The sequence below is a fragment of the Lycium barbarum genome, chromosome 10 (assembly GCF_019175385.1).
Source record: "Lycium barbarum isolate Lr01 chromosome 10, ASM1917538v2, whole genome shotgun sequence".
NCBI lineage: Eukaryota > Viridiplantae > Streptophyta > Magnoliopsida > Solanales > Solanaceae > Lycium > Lycium barbarum.
Window position 1 is genome coordinate 38,761,802 of NC_083346.1, and position 18,909 is coordinate 38,780,710.

The window sequence follows — 18,909 nt, forward strand, 5'->3', positions numbered from 1 at the left end:
CTATCGCTATCATCCACCACAACTATCAACCGCCACCAACAACTACCACAATCAGCCACTATCGCCACTAGCTACTACCTACAATACCATCATTAACTAACGCCATCTCGAATAACCACCAATCTAGCCATCACCAATCGTCCTATAATTTTTTTAAAATATTTTGTTGATATAGTTTTAGATTAATTTAGTATTTTATTGAATTTCTTATTTTATAACTTTTAAATAATGATAAATTTTGTACATTTTAAGGTCGAAAAGCAAATACTGTGAATTATTTTGTATTCAAATATTAATCTTAATATTCATAATGTATTCAGTTTCAAGCATCTAAATTTCAATATACATTTTAATATTTAAATGCGTATTCAGATTCAGATATATTAATCTGAACAGAAACAAATGAAGCATAAGGAGAGAAACAAAGTGATATGAATCGATTTGGGGATGAAACCAAATCAATCCAAAACGCGGAATTTAAAGATACGAAGAAAAGGGGATGAGAAAAGAGGATAAAACCCAATTAGGGTGAATTTATGGGCAACCTTGGATATATTAAATCCAACACCTCCCAATCTAATTCAATCCTAAAAGAACCTATACTATTTGAAATCAAGGCAATAGTGATTCAAATGAATCCACAAATGAACAACTCTTCATGAAATCAATGGAATTAAAAGTTCAAAGACCAACAATGGAATCCACCATTAAATCTACTAAACTAAGCTAAACCCTAGCTAAACAAACTATGATAATCCTATCATCACTCAAATATTCATCATCCAAAATCTAAGTAATGAAATGAAAGACAAGTTATATATACAAGCTAAGTAAAGAAGACTAATAGGCAATTACAATGCTACCCTTAATAAAGTAAGGACCTTGTTTGGCTAGTCTTCTTAGTATAGTCTTCAATTCAAGAATTGGCCTTCAAGGGCCAAACACGCTCCTCCTTGCATAGATGGTCCTCTAATCAACCTTGCATGCATGGCCTTCTTGCAAGCATAACCTTCTTTGCACAAATAGCCAACTCTCGACCTTGTCCAAGTTTGCACATGTAGCCAATTTGCAGAAATGTCCCTATTTGCACGTTTGGCCACTTTGCGCATTTGGTCCTCTTTCTAGTAGCTTCTTCTTCAAGCCTCGCCCAAGCCACCTCCCACACATCATAGGCCTCATTATGGGGCTTGTATGGGCCTCCAAAGGCCTTCAATGTCATCCTTATCATCCATGCCACTTGTAGAGCTTGAAGTTCCATATCTTGGCCTTGGATGTAAGTCCTGAAATGAGGTGTGCCGAGTAGGATCATATCATCCTCCCCTTCTTCAAAAGGATTCGTCCTCGAATTCGGACCTAGCAAAATCCAAGGGAAGACACACGAAAACATACTCCTCAAGGATTGAGGGTTAGCACACAAAGTTGTTATACCCCATTTAAATCGGGTCAAAGCGGAGTACAACATATTGGTGATCCTTATATTGTTTAACTTAAGGAGTCGCCACCTAATTATTTTAACGGTGAATTAGGACATCTAACTATTAACTAGATAAATGTTTAAAATAGACTCCATTTTTTAAAGGTCTATTTAACTTAATGATTCTGGGCAAGGGTTCTAAATATCCTAATGGGAAGGTCTTAGGCATCCATTAGAATCCGTTAATTACGGTTAACCAGTCAAACTTAGGTTAAAAAAAAAATAGTCTCAAAATATAAGTATAACGTTTTAGATACTTTATGACCATTTGAGAAAATAATTTGTAACTAGCAAGCTTATAGTATTAAAACATAAATAATGGTAGTCAAATTTATAGTTTTAAAGCCAAAATAAAATATAAAAGAAATCTTTACAAATCCTGGCACTTTCACATATTGAAATATTATTGAATTTGAATGATTCGAAACAAGTAGCAGTCAATTCAAAACATGAGCAACGTTTATAAAATAGTATTCTTTTTATCTTAAAATATGCCAAAACTGAAAATGAAATTTTAATCTAGCTGTTCCAAAGCCACAATTTTAGCGAGAAAATAAAATAAGATTTGCAAAATAATAATAAAAATATCAGTCCAAACAGTGCACTAATATATTTCAATGGATATAATGTCGCCTTCGAAAAATTATTTTCAGATTCATCTTCAGCTCCTATATAAATATTACCACTCTTTAAGTGATGAAAATATTACTTTATTAATAAAAAATGATTGGGATAGTCTAAACGATAGAATAAAACCTACACTAACTAAGTTTATCCTAAAATCCCAAAACAAGGATACACCAAGCATAAACAAACCAGTGATTGTGTTTGACAAAAAAATTTAAAAAAATGCAATAAAATAAAAAAAAAATGAAAAATGGAATGACTGGTAATAGAAGGATAGCCAAAAGAAGTCCCGAGCAATTTTGCTCGTTCCTCTAGACAGATTTGATGCATTTAAGGGAAACTTTGTGTTATCGACTCCATGCTCGGGTATGGTGGTAAGTCTTGTACCAAGACTCGATGTCGCTCCAAGTGCATATGCAAAAGAGAAAAACAAAATAAGAATTAGAAAAGAGAAATCTGATTTCTAAACATCCATCAGGAAACCAACAAACAAAACCCAAAGAAAACAACATAACTACTTGAATTATAGCAGCTTGTGAACCACACTAAAACAAAGATTACATAGTTATCCATGTCATGTCCCATGTGCATATGCAAAAGAGAAAAACAAAATAAGAATTAGAAAAGAGAAATCTGATTTCTAAACATCCATCAGGAAACCAACAAACAAAACCCAAAGAAAACAACATAACTACTTGAATTATAGCAGCTCGTGAACCATACTAAAACAAAGATTACATAATTATCCATATCATGTCCCATGTTTAAAGTCCCATCCAAAGTTTAGACAGAATCTGGTAACGAAAGAAGAGAACATAAAGACAAGTATTGACAACTGACAGTGGAGTTATATGGCAAATCTTCATGGGTAACCAATGACCACATACTAAGTTAACTAGTCAAGCAACTAAAATAAACTACAAACCTACTAATGGTTCACAATGTACTATGTGCAAGAGTAAAAGAGAGTCTTAGTGCAAGTTTTTTTTGTTTTTTTTTAAGCACAATGTCTAAGTAAAACACCTCTTCGTAGTAGCATTTGTTTCTTGATGGCCAAAGTATTCAAATCTCCAAATTTATTATCATTAGAGAATAATAGAGCAGTAACCCCTTTTTTTTTTTAAATAGCGCGAGTCCATTTAATGCCTTTTACTAGTTTAAGAAAACCCAACAGAACTCAGATGGTATGACATTACTTAATAGCATATGACAAGTCACCCATAGCCATTATATCTAGACTTAGATATGAAGATGAGACTAACAAACTCCCGTTAGAAAACACACTGCGATATGACTCATAATGAAACTACTGAACACACAATCTTATCTCGTATTTAGGCAGCATCAATGATCAAAACATGAATAATATTATAATGCTATTTAGACATCTTGACAAACATCAATGATATGGTTTGATTAATAAACTGTCATCAAAATAACTTCCTGACACGTTTCTAAGCAAAATGAAACTAACACATAATTTTTATACCATCCAACTAGTGTTTCATGCTTTGACAGTAAATGAACTTAAAGAAATATATAATGTTGATAGACTGACCTTTTTTAGGTGCAGTGAACTGGGGTGCAGGGTCTCAGATCCGACGGACTCCGACCTTCCTCACGGATAAAAACAAAAACGAGTTGAACACAGAGATTCTATCTCCAGAAACTTAAGCAAAGTAAGGCTTTTTTCTTAGATATGAACAACAATGAATGAGCAAAACATGGCAACAAGCAGATAATTTTTAAGAGGTAAGAAAGGGAGGAAACAAGAGCTTGTGAAAAGCAAGAGAGGCGATCAAAATTTCTGGTAAAAGGGTGATTGGCGGCGATTCCAAAACCCTTTTTTTTGTTTAGAGAGGGACAATAGCAGCCAAGCCCCCCTCAATGAAAACCAAACGATAGTATTTATAGGATGAGCTTAGGGTTTACTAGGGTTCCAAGATTTTGGGCGGGATTTCTTAGTCAAAACTCCATTTGAAATCTAAACGTTCGGATTTTTTATGGATATTTCAGTCACCAGATTAGAAAAGAAAGAAGGAGACAAAATCCATTAAAGCTTTGTACTATAGAAAATGAAAAGAAACTGATGAAAGAAGAAGGATTTCAACTCACCAATCCGAATTCAGCCCTCAGTCAAAAAGCCCTCTTAGCATGAGATTCGGAGGTCTTTCCCGAAATGGCGAGACCTCTTCTGATATTGGGGTTGAAAACCTTTGGAACCTTACTGAGGATGGAAGTGGAGAAGAAAGCTAGGTGCGGCTGCTTTGGGAGAGAAACAAGTTTGTAGGGTTTAAAATGAAGAGTGAATCTGAACCATTAGATGTAATCCAACGGTTAGGATATATTCTACTTAATGTCTTAATGGACTAAATTTATTGGGCTAGATGAATTTATCAAATGGGCTGGCCTGGGGTACTGCTTTCGGGCCAATATTGGTTGAATAAAGGATCACATGATTGGGCTAACATGAAGTCTTCTTGGACTGGAAAAAAAATATCTTATTCTTATATTTCTTTGGGCTTCTGAATTAGGATTAAAGACAATTTTTATTTAATTATAAATTAACGCGTACTAAAATATGACTTAATATAAAAAATAGTACTCAAATAGAGATAAAATCCTATGATATCGTAATAGTTGCGCGATTGTATTTATAAAGTTTAAAAGTAAGTAAATGTTATAGTCTAATTGTATAAAATAAATGCGATGCGTAAGATGTTAAAAGTGCTCTTGAAGGTTATAATATTAAGTGGTGGCAATATAATGAAAATAATAAGAATAATAACGGTAATAATAACGGTAATAATAATGATAATATGCGATGACTATAGTTGGATAATGAAAACGACGATATTAATAGAAAGCTAATAATTGCAATAAAATATAAATAAATGTTCTTAAGTTGTCAAAAATATAGAAGCGCAAATAAATATTGTGGAAGAAAAGCGGGACAAAATTGGGTGTCAACAAAAGTAATAATCACATATTCATGCCAAGGATGAAAAAAATTGTGGTACAACCACACATCTATGACGATCATGATTAACATTTGCACACATGAGGTATCAATAAGTTGATTCCTCCAAGATTCATGACATAAGGATAGAGTAATAAAACCAATGGATTCAAAATACGAAGCATGCAGCTCGACATTAATTTTATTTGACATGTAGCACAATGTCCAAACAAGGACACTCTCATTATTCAAACAAGGACTCTTCCAAGATAGTGCTCTCAAATTACACAAGGTGTCACCCAGATCAAATGGGTAGATTACCCACCTAGTATGGTCAAAGACACACTCATTACCCTATAGGAGTCTCCCTTCACATAAGATGCACCCAAAACATACACATGAGCATCATCAAATGCAAACAAGTAGTAAAGAAAGGTATTACGTAAAACAACTTCCTCTTCTATGTCATTCTCAAGTGTAACCTCACTACTAGAATCTAGAACAAGACCATCCAATAGGCTACTATGAAGTTGGACATGAAAGAAAGAATTTCCAATTTCTAGACAAGAATCACCTTCCTTTGTAACACTTTCCTTCCCCACAAATGGAACACAATCCTTTAAAGGAAGATCTCCATCACGGGAAAGAGTGTCATCATTCCATAGTGGGTTACATATCACATTATAGTCTCCAAAGGAAACCAAATGCTCAACATTACCAAACTCCCGACTAGGTTCATCATTCCCAATAGTCATGTCAATATCAAATAACGCATCATCTATAAAGAGAGAAGATCAAAGCATGCAATTCCACTCTCATAAAGACAAAGGTCACTTTCCACAACACTTTCATGCACACGACTAGGTAAATGATCAGTTATACCAATGGCATCATCACTAACTTGAGGGTCATTAACCACATCACAAGGTTTCTCAAATAGTGGATTTTCATAGCAAACAAATTGATCTACACAAGCAACCACACTAGTTGGACGCAAATTGATCTTGCTAGAAGAATCAATTCGGTCATCGCTAGGATCAACTAGTGGGTGTCCTAACATCTCATATGACAATGTACGAACATGCAAACCAAGAGGATCAACACTAGGTGGACACAACTTGAACTTAAAAGAAGAGTCAAGATAGTCATCAATAGGATCAACTAGTGTTGGACCATCCATTTCAACTACATTGTCAATTGTCATTATAGCACTAAGATCATCACAAGGCAAAGACTCATTAAGATCAATTATGGAAAAGCCATCATTCACACTCATTTCAACAACATGGTCATTCATATTACTTAGAGAGTTAAGATTAGCTATTGTACCTTGGAATCAGCATTCATTTCCTTTGCCTTAGGTTTCAACTTTGGAGCTTGTTTGCTCCTCTGAGGAGCTCTCAACTACCTTAAGAACCTTCAAAGGTTGAGGCTCATCATCCGGCTTGCTCCCGAGAATACTTGCACTATCATCAAGATCACTAGAAAAGAAAGGAAAGTTACAAGTACTAGATAGAGTTTGTGACAACTCTCTCACATCACTCCTCACATCCTCTCCTTTTTCCTCTCTAGAGTTGTCAATTTTCGCTCCCTTACTCCTCTCAATCTTTTCTCTCACAATGTGTTGTGTCTTGTGGACTTGTTCTTTCACTTGGAGAAGTAGCTCCGTCATTTCCTTGAGGTTTTCTTTTGCCCCTTTTATATTATCTCCTATGCACTTGAAGTCTTCTCTATCTCCTTGAACCCACCACTTGTTCTTTTTTCTTCTTTAGGTTCATTCCTCGCTTGAGGCCCCCCATTCCTCCTACTTCCTTCACCTATCGTCACTCCTCCCCTACCTTCCATAACATAACCACCTTGAGAGCATAGTAACCTCGGATTAGGATAAAAGTAATGATTCATTGTATTCCTTGGAGTAGGATAAGATGTCGGATTTGAGTACCCGCCATAATAATTTCCATGGCCAAAATGATGGCCACCTCCCCTCAACACTTTTGTTATCCTACCCTTCATATCATAACCATATTGGGAATTTGGTGCCTCTGGATTAGGGTAAGAATTATATGCCCTTGTGTTTCTTGAAGGAGGACATAGATACTCTCTTCTCCTTCTAGGCGGACTCCTACTCGGCCCAATCCACACACTTATACCATTTCGCTTTGAATAGGAAGTATTACAAGGCGATGTGTGTGAATATTTACTAGAAGTCCCCTTATAAGAATTTTATGCAATCCCATTATCTTCACAAACATATTCACCATGAAGTACATAGCTACTAGGCTCATCATCACCACATTCTTCCCATTCTTGCAAGTTCTCACCAATTGGTTCATATCGAAAGTGTGAGGAAGAGCATACCTCAATTCACCCCCATGTCCATGGTGTGTAGGATGAGACTCTTCATGCTCGTATCCACCATAGGACTCTTCATCATACCCATCTACTCCTTCTTCTTCATAAGCTTCATGAGGTGTTGCCTCACAATTGCCCTCAGAGTAGTATTCTTCACCCTCGTACGAGTTATGATCATATCGACCATGTTCCTCATACGGCTCATGAGCACCATCACCATCATATTCATTGTAAGAATAGTGATGCTCATATCCCATGTTATCTCCCTCATAGCCCCCATATTCATCATAGTCATACCCTCCATTGCTAGAGGCATAACATTCTACTTTTCGTGTACCTACAAAATGAGCAAACAAGATTAGTAGCAAAAGCTCCTCACGTCACTCGTATTTGCACTCAAACTTACCTCTCAACCTAAGCTTCTTCTAAAGTTAGTCAAGAACCCTTTTAATCCAAATCAATTCAGAAGATTACTAAACTTTGTGGAGGAATAGATTCTTGTTAATCGAAAAACGGACGACTCGATAAAGAAAAAGGACTTGAGCCAAAGAAGCTTCAACGATATTAAAACGAGAAAAGCTTGAAAAGAATTGGCACGAAATGAATTCGGACTCAAGAACTAGTTAACAACTAAGTTAGGACCAATTACTAATTGTTAATTAGTTAGAAGAATCAAAGAAATGAAGTTAGGAAAGGAACAAACTGTTTTGGACACTTAGAAAATTTTTCGAATTTTTTTTTTTTGATCAGGTATTGGACTTGCGTCGTGGGCCTGACGGGCAAAATTTCGTCTCTGAAATTTTTTATTTTTTTTTGAAAAAATCAAAAAATTAGACTAAGTATTTCTGATTTTTCTTTTTTTTTTTTATTGTTTGATACTTACTTGGGCCCCACAAACACCTTTTCACAACTTTGGTTGACAACTTTTGGATCAAAGTACCTTTTGGGTCTTCTTCTTCACCTTGGAGGTTTGAAGATGATGAAGAACACCCAATTTGCAATTCAACTCCAAACCCGTTTTTCCTCCAAATTGTAGATCTAAGCTCCTAATGATTAGGAAAACAAAGCCCAGTAGTTAATTTCACCAATCGAACCCTTAATCAATAAACCCATTTTTTGAATTTCAAGCTTTTGAAGGTCCTTCAATGGTGAAAATCACAAACCCTTTTCAAATCTCTTCAAATTTCGTTTCCAAGGGTTTTCCACACCAACAAACACATATCTAATATCAAAATCAACAAACAACAACAAGATTTTTGTCGAATCAATTAAACCCCAATTGTTCTTAAAAAACCTTCAAGTTTAACAATGGTGAACTACTCCAAACTTCACCAAACCACTTGTAACTTCGGATTTAGAGGTTGTTGATGGTAACAAACTCAAATCTAACCTCAAATCCAACAACACAACAACAAAAATCAGATTTCGTTTTTTTTTTTTTTTTTTGATATTTTTGATATATATATATTTTTTTTAATTTTCAGATTTTGAGCCTAGGATTAGAAATTGTAGGAATAATCTCTTAGCCTATGCTCTGATACCAAATGATACGAATCGATTTGGGGATAAAACCAAATCAATCCAAAACGTGAAATTTAAAGATACGAAAAAAAGGGGATGGGAAAAGAATTGGCCTTCAAGGGCCAAACACGCTCCTCCTTGCATAGATGACCCTCTAATCAACCTTGCATGCATGGCCTTCTTGCAAGCATAACCTTCTTTGCACAAATAACCAACTCTCGACCTTGTCCAAGTTTGCACATGTAGCCAATTTACAGAAATGTCCCTATTTGCACGTTTGGCCACTTTGCGCATTTGGTCCTCTTTCTAGTAGCTTCTTCTTCAAGCCTCGCCCAAGCCACCTCCCACACATCATAGGCCTCATTGTGGGGCTTGTATGGGCCTCCAAAGGCCTTCAATGCCATCCTTATCATCCATGCCACTTGTAGAGCTTGAAGTTCCACATCTTGGCCTTGGATGTAAGTCTTGAAATGAGGTGTACCGAGTAGGATCATATCACAAAGAAAGAAGAAGAAAATTGAAGAACCATGAACGATCAAGAAGGGAGGAGTACTTTTTGTAACGTTAAGAGAAAAATGTGAACAAGTGGAGCCCATAAATTCAAGATTTCAATTAATTAGAGCCTCACACCATTCGCACGAATGACCCCTAGGTATTTAATCCTCAAATCGCTGGTCTTTAATTTTTGCTATTCGGCATTTGAAGTAACAAAAAAATGGCTGAAAATATCTCTGACATCGGAAAAAAAAAATCGGTCTATCCTTATAGATGTCCTAAATTCGCAAGGCATAAGTTTATAGGACATTTTCCTTGTCCGACATAAGTTGTATAGTACCTAATTCGGCTGGCATAAGTTTATATTTTCACATTATAATAGAACACAAGTTATGCCTTACAATGCCTAACTTAGTTCCTAAAAGAAAGTTCTCTAAACTTATGCCGAGCGAAATAGTTACTACACAACTTATGCTAGATAACTTCATTTCTACAGAAATTATGCCGGACAAAGCAAACATTCTCTAAACTTATGCCTTACGAATTAGCTACTATACAATTTATGCCAGATAATTTAATTCCTCCAGAACTTATGCAGGACAAGGAAGGTTTTCTAAACTTATGCCTTGTGAATTTATTTTTTTTGGTAAGAAAATAGCGAATTCATCGACTCTACTGGGGATCGAACCCAAATTCTCTGGTTTCGTAGACCAGCGTCTTATCATAAATAAAGATACTTTGGCCTACAAATTTTCATTAAATGACAAGCAGAGACAAAAATTTAAGACCAGTGATTTGAGGGGCAAAAATTAAAGACCAGTCCATATGAAGGGCAATCCGCGCAGAAAAAAGAAGTATAACTTGTCATGTCATGAGACCCATTATAAAGTTTCTCATTTTTGATACTTAGAAGAGGGAGTTTGATCGTCCCTCTTCGTCGTCCGTTGATGGGCCCATTAAAAAAAAAAAAATTGGGCCCTATATTAAACAGGTCCTAAAAAAAAAATAGATCCATATATATTAAACAACAACTAATATTTAAAAAAATTGTGGGCCCCATATTAAATACCAACCAGTATTATAAAACAAAAGTGAATCCCATATTTAAAAAACAAACAATGTTAAAAAAAAAAAAAAGTGGGCCCCATATTAAACACCATGCGTATTCGTAGCAAACACTAATATAATAAAGTTTTAGATACGGAGCACAAATTACAATGTTATATCAATCGTGTTTTGAACATAGTACATATAAAAAAAAAATTGGACCCCATATTAAACAGGCCCATAAAAAAATTGTAAAAAAAAAATTATGGGCCCCATATATATTAAACAACAACTAATATTAAAAAAATGTGGGCGCCCCATATTAAACACCATCCAGTATTAAAAAAAAGGTGGAACCCACCACATCCAAATTCACGGGAAAAAAAAAAAGTGAACCCCATATTAACAAAATCAAGTAATATTAAAAAAAAAAAAAGTGAATCCCATATTAAAAAAACAAACAATGTTAAAAAAAATTGTGGGCCCCATATTAAATACCGTGCGTATTCCTAGCAAACACTAATATAATAAAGTTTTAAATACGGAGCACAAACTACAATGTTATATTAATCGTATTTTGAACATAATATCTCATATTGACAAAATCAAGCAATATATATAAAAAACAAATGAATCCCATATTAAAAAAATAAACAATGTCAAAAAAGAAAAAAGTGCAGACTTTGTATTTTTAGCAAACACTAATATAATAAAGTTTTAGATACGGAGCACAAATTACAATGTTATATCAATCGTGTTTTGAACATAGTATATATAAAAAAAAAAAAAAAAAAAAATTGGGCCTTATATTAAACAGGCCCATTAAAAGAAATTGTAAAAAACAATTGTGGGCCCTATATATATTAAACAACAACTAATGTTAAAAAAAAAATGTGGGCCCCATATTAAACACCATCCAGTATTAAAAAAAAAAAAAGTAGAACCCACCACATCCAAACTCACGGGGAAAAAAAAGTGAACCCCATATTAACAAAATCAAGCAATATTAAAAAAAAAATGTGGGCCCCATATTAAACACCGTGCGTATTCGTAGCAAACACTAATATAATAAAGTTTTAAATACAGAGCACAAATTACAATGTTATATTAATCGTGTTTTGAACATAGTATCTCACATTGACAAAATCAAGCAATATAATAATAAAAAAAATGAATCCCACATTGTGGGCCCCATATTAAACATCATCCAGTATTAAAAAAAAAGTGGAACCCACCACATCCAAACTCACGGGAAAAAAAAAAGTGGATCTCATATTAACAAAATCAAGCAATATTGAAAAAAAAAAAAAAAGTGAATCCCATATTTAAAAAACAAACAATGTTAAAAAAAAATATGGGCCCCATATTAAACACCATGCGTATTCGTAGCAAATACTAATATAATAAAGTTTTAAATACGGAGCACAAACTATAATGTTATGTTAATCGTGTTTTGAACATAGTATCCCATATTGACAAAATCAAGTTATTATGTTCACTAAATATACTTAAAATATTTATATTTTAAAATAAGATAGAATTTAAGGCAAAAGACAACATGACAAGTAAAATGAACTAAACCGAGAATATTTACCAACAATTAAAAAATAGTATTTCTTCGTTTAGATAGAAAATCAATTTCTACAACAAGTCTTCTCTTTTAAAAAATATTAATAAATTTGCCGATTTTATATTCGTAGCAAACATTAATATAATAAAATTTTAGATACGGAGCACAAACTACAATATTATATTAATCATGTTTTAAACATAACATATACTCTCTCTCTCTCTCTCTCTCAAACATAACATATACTCTCTCTCTCTCTCTCTCTCTCTCTCTCTATATATATATATATATATATATATATATATATATATATATATATAATCACTATTCAAAGACAACTACATACACATAGATGCACTATAATCTAAAGTGTTGGGCCCGTACGCAGCACGGGCATAAACCGTCTAGTAATGAATAATATGAATTGGTAATTTGGAATAAAAAAAAAAAGTAACTTGTTACTCACTCCCTCTGTTCCATTTTAATTGTTGCTTTAGTTTTTTTTCACGCCCATTAAGAAAATATTATAAAAAATATAAGGTATAGTTTACTAAACTATCCCTATTTATTAGATATTTTTTAGAATTAAGCAATATTAAAAGAAACTACTTCTTTAATGTTAAGAGTATAGTTGGAAACAATTGTCTACTTTGATCTTGAATTCCACTTATTTTGAGACTTTTTTTTTTTGAGCTATAACGACAATTAAAATAGGACAAAAAGAGTAGATATCAATATAGAAAACTTAAATTCGTTGAGTAATAAAAATCCATTTGATTAATGTGGCCTCTGTTAGGTCGACTCTATTTTATGTTACAATAATGGAAGCCTTTAGTGATTTAAATATGAAAGAAAATCCCTGGTCACTTTTCACAAGGTAAAGTAAGATTGATGAAAATTAAGTTGAGCATAGAGATTGTGGATCGTCCAATCCTTTTTCTTGGTTAATGGATAGAGATTCATCTTTCCTTCATCCGTACATAGGGGATCTCCATCAAACTAGACACCGCCCCCCCTCTCCCTCCAACCCCCAACATGTATTTTTCTAATTTAATGATTGAATTCTTGCACCACCAACCAACTCAAATTTTGCTTCACTTTTTCCGCTAATATTAAATCACCAAAGTCAATTTAATGGCATCCTATGATGTACATATTCGCATAGCTAGGATGTAATGTTTGGATGAAATACATGAACAATCCTTTAAATTTGTCAAATTTAGCTCCTCAAGTTAAGGTTTGTTTCAATTAAGTACTTGAATACATGATAAAGTGTTCCTATATTAAATACTTTCGACCTGAATTTTGGAAAAATAAATGCGCATGATTTCAAGTGCCGTTATGTAAATAAGTTAATCACATAAAGTATGTCACGGCCTTTAATTATAGTATACGCATTAGCCTTGATAAGTCATCCAACCTCAAGCTTGTTTCAATTAAGGCTGATGTGTATAAACAAAGGAGGTGATATATTTTATGTTGTTTACTCATCTACATAGTTAGTGCTTGAGAACATGCGCAAAATAATTTTCAAATTTTTATAGAAAGTGTCTAATAGAAACCTTTTTTTCATGTGTTCGATGGAGAGGGATTCGAACCCCCGGTATTTCACAAAATACTTCGATTTTCAAGACCGAGTGGTCAATTGAAACATGTCACAATTTGATTTGTTGAAATGAATTTCTTCGACAAGTTTAAAGGATTGTCAATATATTCCACCTAATATTTTATTTATAACCTAGGTCTCTTATGCTAGCATGTATGACATAATAAGAATATAACTTATGAACCTTATATAAATAGAAAATGACAATCTTTTATTACTTATCAATAACCTTTGTTTATACTCTTGAGTTATAATAGTATGATGCAAAATTTATAATTTTTTTAATACGGCAGACATGAGGCTTTTAGTCTGTTTGGCCAAGCTTATTTTTCTCCAAAAGTGCTTATTTTTTCAAATAAGTGCTTATTTTAAAAAAGTAAGGTTTTGGCCAAGCTTTTGGGTGAAAATAAATGCTTCTGGGGAGTAGCATAAGCATTTTTTCAGAAGTTAAAAAAATAGCTTCTGCCCAAAAACACTTTCGAGAAAAATACACTTTGAAGCACTTTTTAAAAGTTTGGTCAAACACAAATTATTGCTCAGAAGTGTTTTTTGAATTAATTGAGCAAACACAAACTGCTTTTCGCCAAAAGAACTTTTTTTTCTTCAAAATAAGCTGATTTTAGAAGCTTGGCCAAACAAACTATTCAAATACTACACTTAAGTCACTTTAAAGTCGCAATAATATATAAGTCCTAATCAAGAAAAGGAAAATTTAAAAACAAACCTGACTCATGACTTGTATTCTTCCAAAAGTTATACGGAGTATTAATTAAACTTGATATAAAGATCTGATGAGAATAAGTTTTTTCTATAAGATGTTGTTTCGTAAAGTTTCTGTCACCCATTTTTTTTTTTTTTTTTTGATATTCTTTAATTTATAAAGATTTAATAATATTTGAACATAGCTTAAAAAAATGGTATGCGCACTTTCTCCTCTTTTGTAATTTTTACGAATTCAAAGATACACCTGAATGCATTCGAAAAGGATGGATCTTCTTCTTTCGATTAAGTTGATGATAGTATAACACATAAATGAAAGACACATTTCCAATTGAGTGCATTGGTATGGAGGATAATGTTGAAAACTATTTTACTTGCAAATTGTTTAACATTGAGAATTGTTTTTCAATGGTTATATGTAATAAGTATGTGAAATGTGGAAACAATATAAGGTGTAGGATAAGGTGGGAGGTGACAGATATCCTGTGAATTTAGTCGGAGTGCGCGCAAGCTGGCCCAGACATCACGATTATAAAAAAATAAAAATAAAAGTAACAGAATATACTTTTGATAATATCTTTCGTATTAAGCATTAATCACGGTGTAAATTTTAATTAAAGCAACAAATTAAAAATCATTTTTTTCACTTCCTTTTAGTCGCAATATAGCTTTTGATTCTTTTGATCTCTTCTAAAAATTTAGACATTCTTCAATAACTATATGAAAAATCATATGCTCCGTCTCTTCAACGCCACCCCAAAACAGAAGTGAAAGAAAGGCCAATAATGATGATTTGGCTTCATAAGAAGTGGAGCACTTTATGAACTATGCTCAGGTCCCCTTGAAAATAAAGATTTGACCAAATCACAATTTTCCAATCAACCTAGAGAAGACTATTTTTGCTTCCCTCTCTCACATGAAAATCAAAAGGAAAATCAACTAAGTTTGTGTACTTCTTTTAATAGCTGTCACTAGGGGTGTTCATGGTTCGGTTTGGGTCGGTTATTGATTAAAACCATAACCAAACCAATTTAGTCGGTTTTTAAAGGTCTAAAACCATAACCAAACCAAATAAAATAATAACCACCGATTTGGTTATTGTCGGTTTGGTTGAATTTTTCGGTTTATGACTAGCAGCCATGAGACTTATCAGTAAAACATTAAAAAGTTGAAAAAGACATGTCTTTTTTTTTTTGTTCAAACGATAACTTTTATTTATCGTTTAAGGTGGAACATACATCATAGAAATATTTTCACTATTAGTGATAGTGTCATACTCAAGTTACCCAAAGTTGCTAAACTATTACATATAGAGCTAAAAACTAAATAAGTAGTGGCTGCACCATTTTTGTCATCTTAATACACATACTTGGAAATAAAGTAGAGCATAGGAGCTTTTAGTTGTTGTTACAAACATACATATTAATTAAACATAAAGACTACCTAAAATTAAAATGAAAATATATGAAATAAAAAAACTGTGTAATGATCCCAAACTTTGGGGCAATACTTGCATTTTGTCCTCAATTCTCCCATTTTATTAAAAACACCTTTTGTAATGATCCCAAACTTCAGATGTTTTTCTATCATTATCCCCAGGGCTAGGGTCTCGATTACAAAGAGTTGTTCTTTTCTGCCTTTTAGGAGGATTACCCACGGAAGAAGTATTAGGGCATTACCATGTGCTTGAGTTGCAGCAAATGCTGATGTTACTGAAGTATCTTTTATAGGAACCTTCAAATCTACAACCGCTATCCTTTTCATATGAAAAATATTAAAAGTTTAGGACCCATTCAGACAAGAAAAAAGAAAGGTATAAATTAGGGAAAAAAAGAAGAAACAACCTAAAATCAAATGGCTGACAAAGAAAGGATAAAAATTTAAGTTAAAGACATTAGACTCTAACGTGAGCTTCTGTGTTATGTCCCGTATTTTTATACATTGGGAAAACCCGGATTAATTATGATAATTCAAGGCCAAGACCATTCCGGGAATTGAAGTCGGGACTTTTGACCTTTGATTTTATTTTGAGACATAAGTTATATATGAAATTGTTGGTATTGAACACTTAGGGAAAATTGGGACCACAATTCATAAATTTAGAATTAATTTACCATGGTTAGATTAGTAAGTGAGATTAAAATTTAATCACTTCATTAAATAATTAAGCCTAAGGGGCCATTTGGGCCCCACCCGAATATAAAAAAAAAAAAAAAAAAGGAATCAAATCTGAAAATTAACAAAACAAGGTGGAATGGTGAATCATCAAGTGGGGGAGTACGTGTAACATGATGGGAAACCATATATATTTAATAGGGCATAGTGCAAATGACACTTTCAAAGTCATTTGTTGAAAATTTGCTTTCAAGAACAAGAAAAGGTACTCATAGTTGTTCGGCCAGCTTGACTTCTTTGAAGGAGAAAGCTGATTTTTTATTACTTGATAAAATTTTAAGGCAAAGGAAAGGAAATGAAGGTGGAAAGGAAGGCAAGAATAAGTATAAAAGTTTAAGATACAAATTGGAGCCAAGTATCTAAGGTAAGAATTGGCCACTCCTTTTATATTTAGAATGAGTTTGGATGTGTTGTGAATATGTATAAATGTGAATTGAGTGTATAAAAAAAAATAAAAAATTTTGCATGAAGATATTGGATTATTGTTGTTGAATTTTTAAGTGAGCCGTGGGATGGGTTTATGTGAAGTAATGCTCAAATTTCTTGTACATGTATTGAGGATGGTTAGAATGTGGTAGTGTGTATGAAGGGAATGAAAATTATGGAATTTGGTATGTGGTTATGTTGAAGCCGTGTAGGGGCTGGTTTAGGAGAATTTATGGACTGATTTAATTGATGCTTTAGTTGTTGATTGTTATGGACATTGTGGTGCATTGTTTGCATTGTAAACATGTGGGCTTGATGTGTAAAAGAAATGCTATGTGTGATGAAGGAAAGCAGTCCAATTCGTGGACTGTTTTGGATTTGAATGTGTAAATAAGTTTCATATGTTGATGTTGGAACCGTGGGCTGTTTTGGAAAATAAAAATAAAAATTGTGGATTGTTGGAAATATTATGTGATTTGTATAGAATGTTCTTGAATGTTGTTGGTATGGGTTTGGGTTAATAATCGAATGTACGAACGATATTGTGGCTTTAAAGTAAGCCATTAAATTGAATAATTGGAAAGTTGTCGAATGGTGTAAAAGAGAGCTACTAATGTTGTTTTGCCTTTCGGATTGATTATTAATGATACTAGGTTGGTTATTGTGGTTGTTGTTGTTGATTTTTGAGCGAGTTAAATTCTCGGGATGGCCTATTTACAGGGGAAATGCTGCCGAATTTTCTGTAGAATTGAGAGTTAGTTTGGAATGAATAATTACTTAAGTGCCTATGGTTAACATTGGATATTCATGGGCATATTTGTAGACCTTGGGGAGCCCGAGGCGTAGATTTGGATTAGCGTTAGATTGGCTAGCTTGGAGTGCGTACAAGGTATGTAAAGCAACCTTCCTTCTTTTGGCATGCCTTAGTTTTACATAGGCTAGATTAGAACCTTAAGGGAATTCCAAATTCGAAATCCGAGCATGATATGATCCTTATATAATTCTTGGCACTCTTATGTATGATTTGATGAAATATGAACCATTATGTCTTTGAAATAATCGCTTTCCGAATTTTGCATAGAAAGGTTTCACTTTAAAGAATTTTGAATTTTTTGAATGCCATGTATTTTGCATAAAGGCTCGGATTGCTCCAATATTTTTATAGGAGTTTGCATGATGTATAATGAGTATGTTTTCCATAGGCGGGCCCGACTCGGGTCAATACCCGTCCGTGGGTCCCGCGACTTTCCTTTATGTAATTCGGGAACTTTTGAAAGAATTCGTTATGATTATTATTTCGATTTTCAAGTATGATCATTTTACTTATGTTTGAGTTCATGATAATGATTTTATGCATATGACTACTCACGACTCTACTCGTGCGTTCTGTTATATCTTTCGCTGGTTCCCGGGCCGGTTCTGTTATGGTGCGCGCTTTGATATACTTCGGAGTTATGCTGTGTTTATGGTTCACCGAGCTACTCGCAAAAGAGGGTCGGGTTCCACATATATTTGGTGTTATGCTGTGTATGGCGTTATGTTGTGATGTGATATGTGACGGGGATACGGAGATTTGAAACATTCTGGTGTTATGCTGTGTTATGGCGCCATCGACGGGCGGGCGACCATATTCTTCTGTACCCTACGCATGACTTACATATTTTTTAAAGTAAACAAATTTTGATATGTTGGATTTATACTTATGTTCTGTACTACTATTTCGTTTATGCCTCAGATTTGTTTCTGTATTTTCTGCTTTGCATACTCAGTACATATTTCGTACTGACCCCCTTTCTTCGGGGGGCTGCGTTTCATGCCCGCAGGTACAGACGCACAGTTTGGTGATCCACCAGTTTAGGACACCATCTTCTGCTGTTTGGAGTGCTCCTCTTATTCCGGAGCCTACATTTTGGTATATATACTTGTTTGATGCATAT

General features: G+C 33.7%; 1 long non-coding RNA gene across 1 annotated transcript; it reads right to left on the reverse strand.

The window, feature by feature from the left end:
- Positions 1–2,168: 2,168 nt before the first annotated feature.
- On the reverse strand, positions 2,169–4,489 carry LOC132614139 (uncharacterized). The gene is made up of 2 exons (XR_009572189.1): positions 4,217–4,489; positions 2,169–3,714 (listed from the first exon to the last, which is right to left on the reverse strand). It is a non-coding gene; the product is annotated as an uncharacterized LOC132614139 (long non-coding RNA).
- Between the last annotated feature and the right edge of the window lie 14,420 nt (positions 4,490–18,909).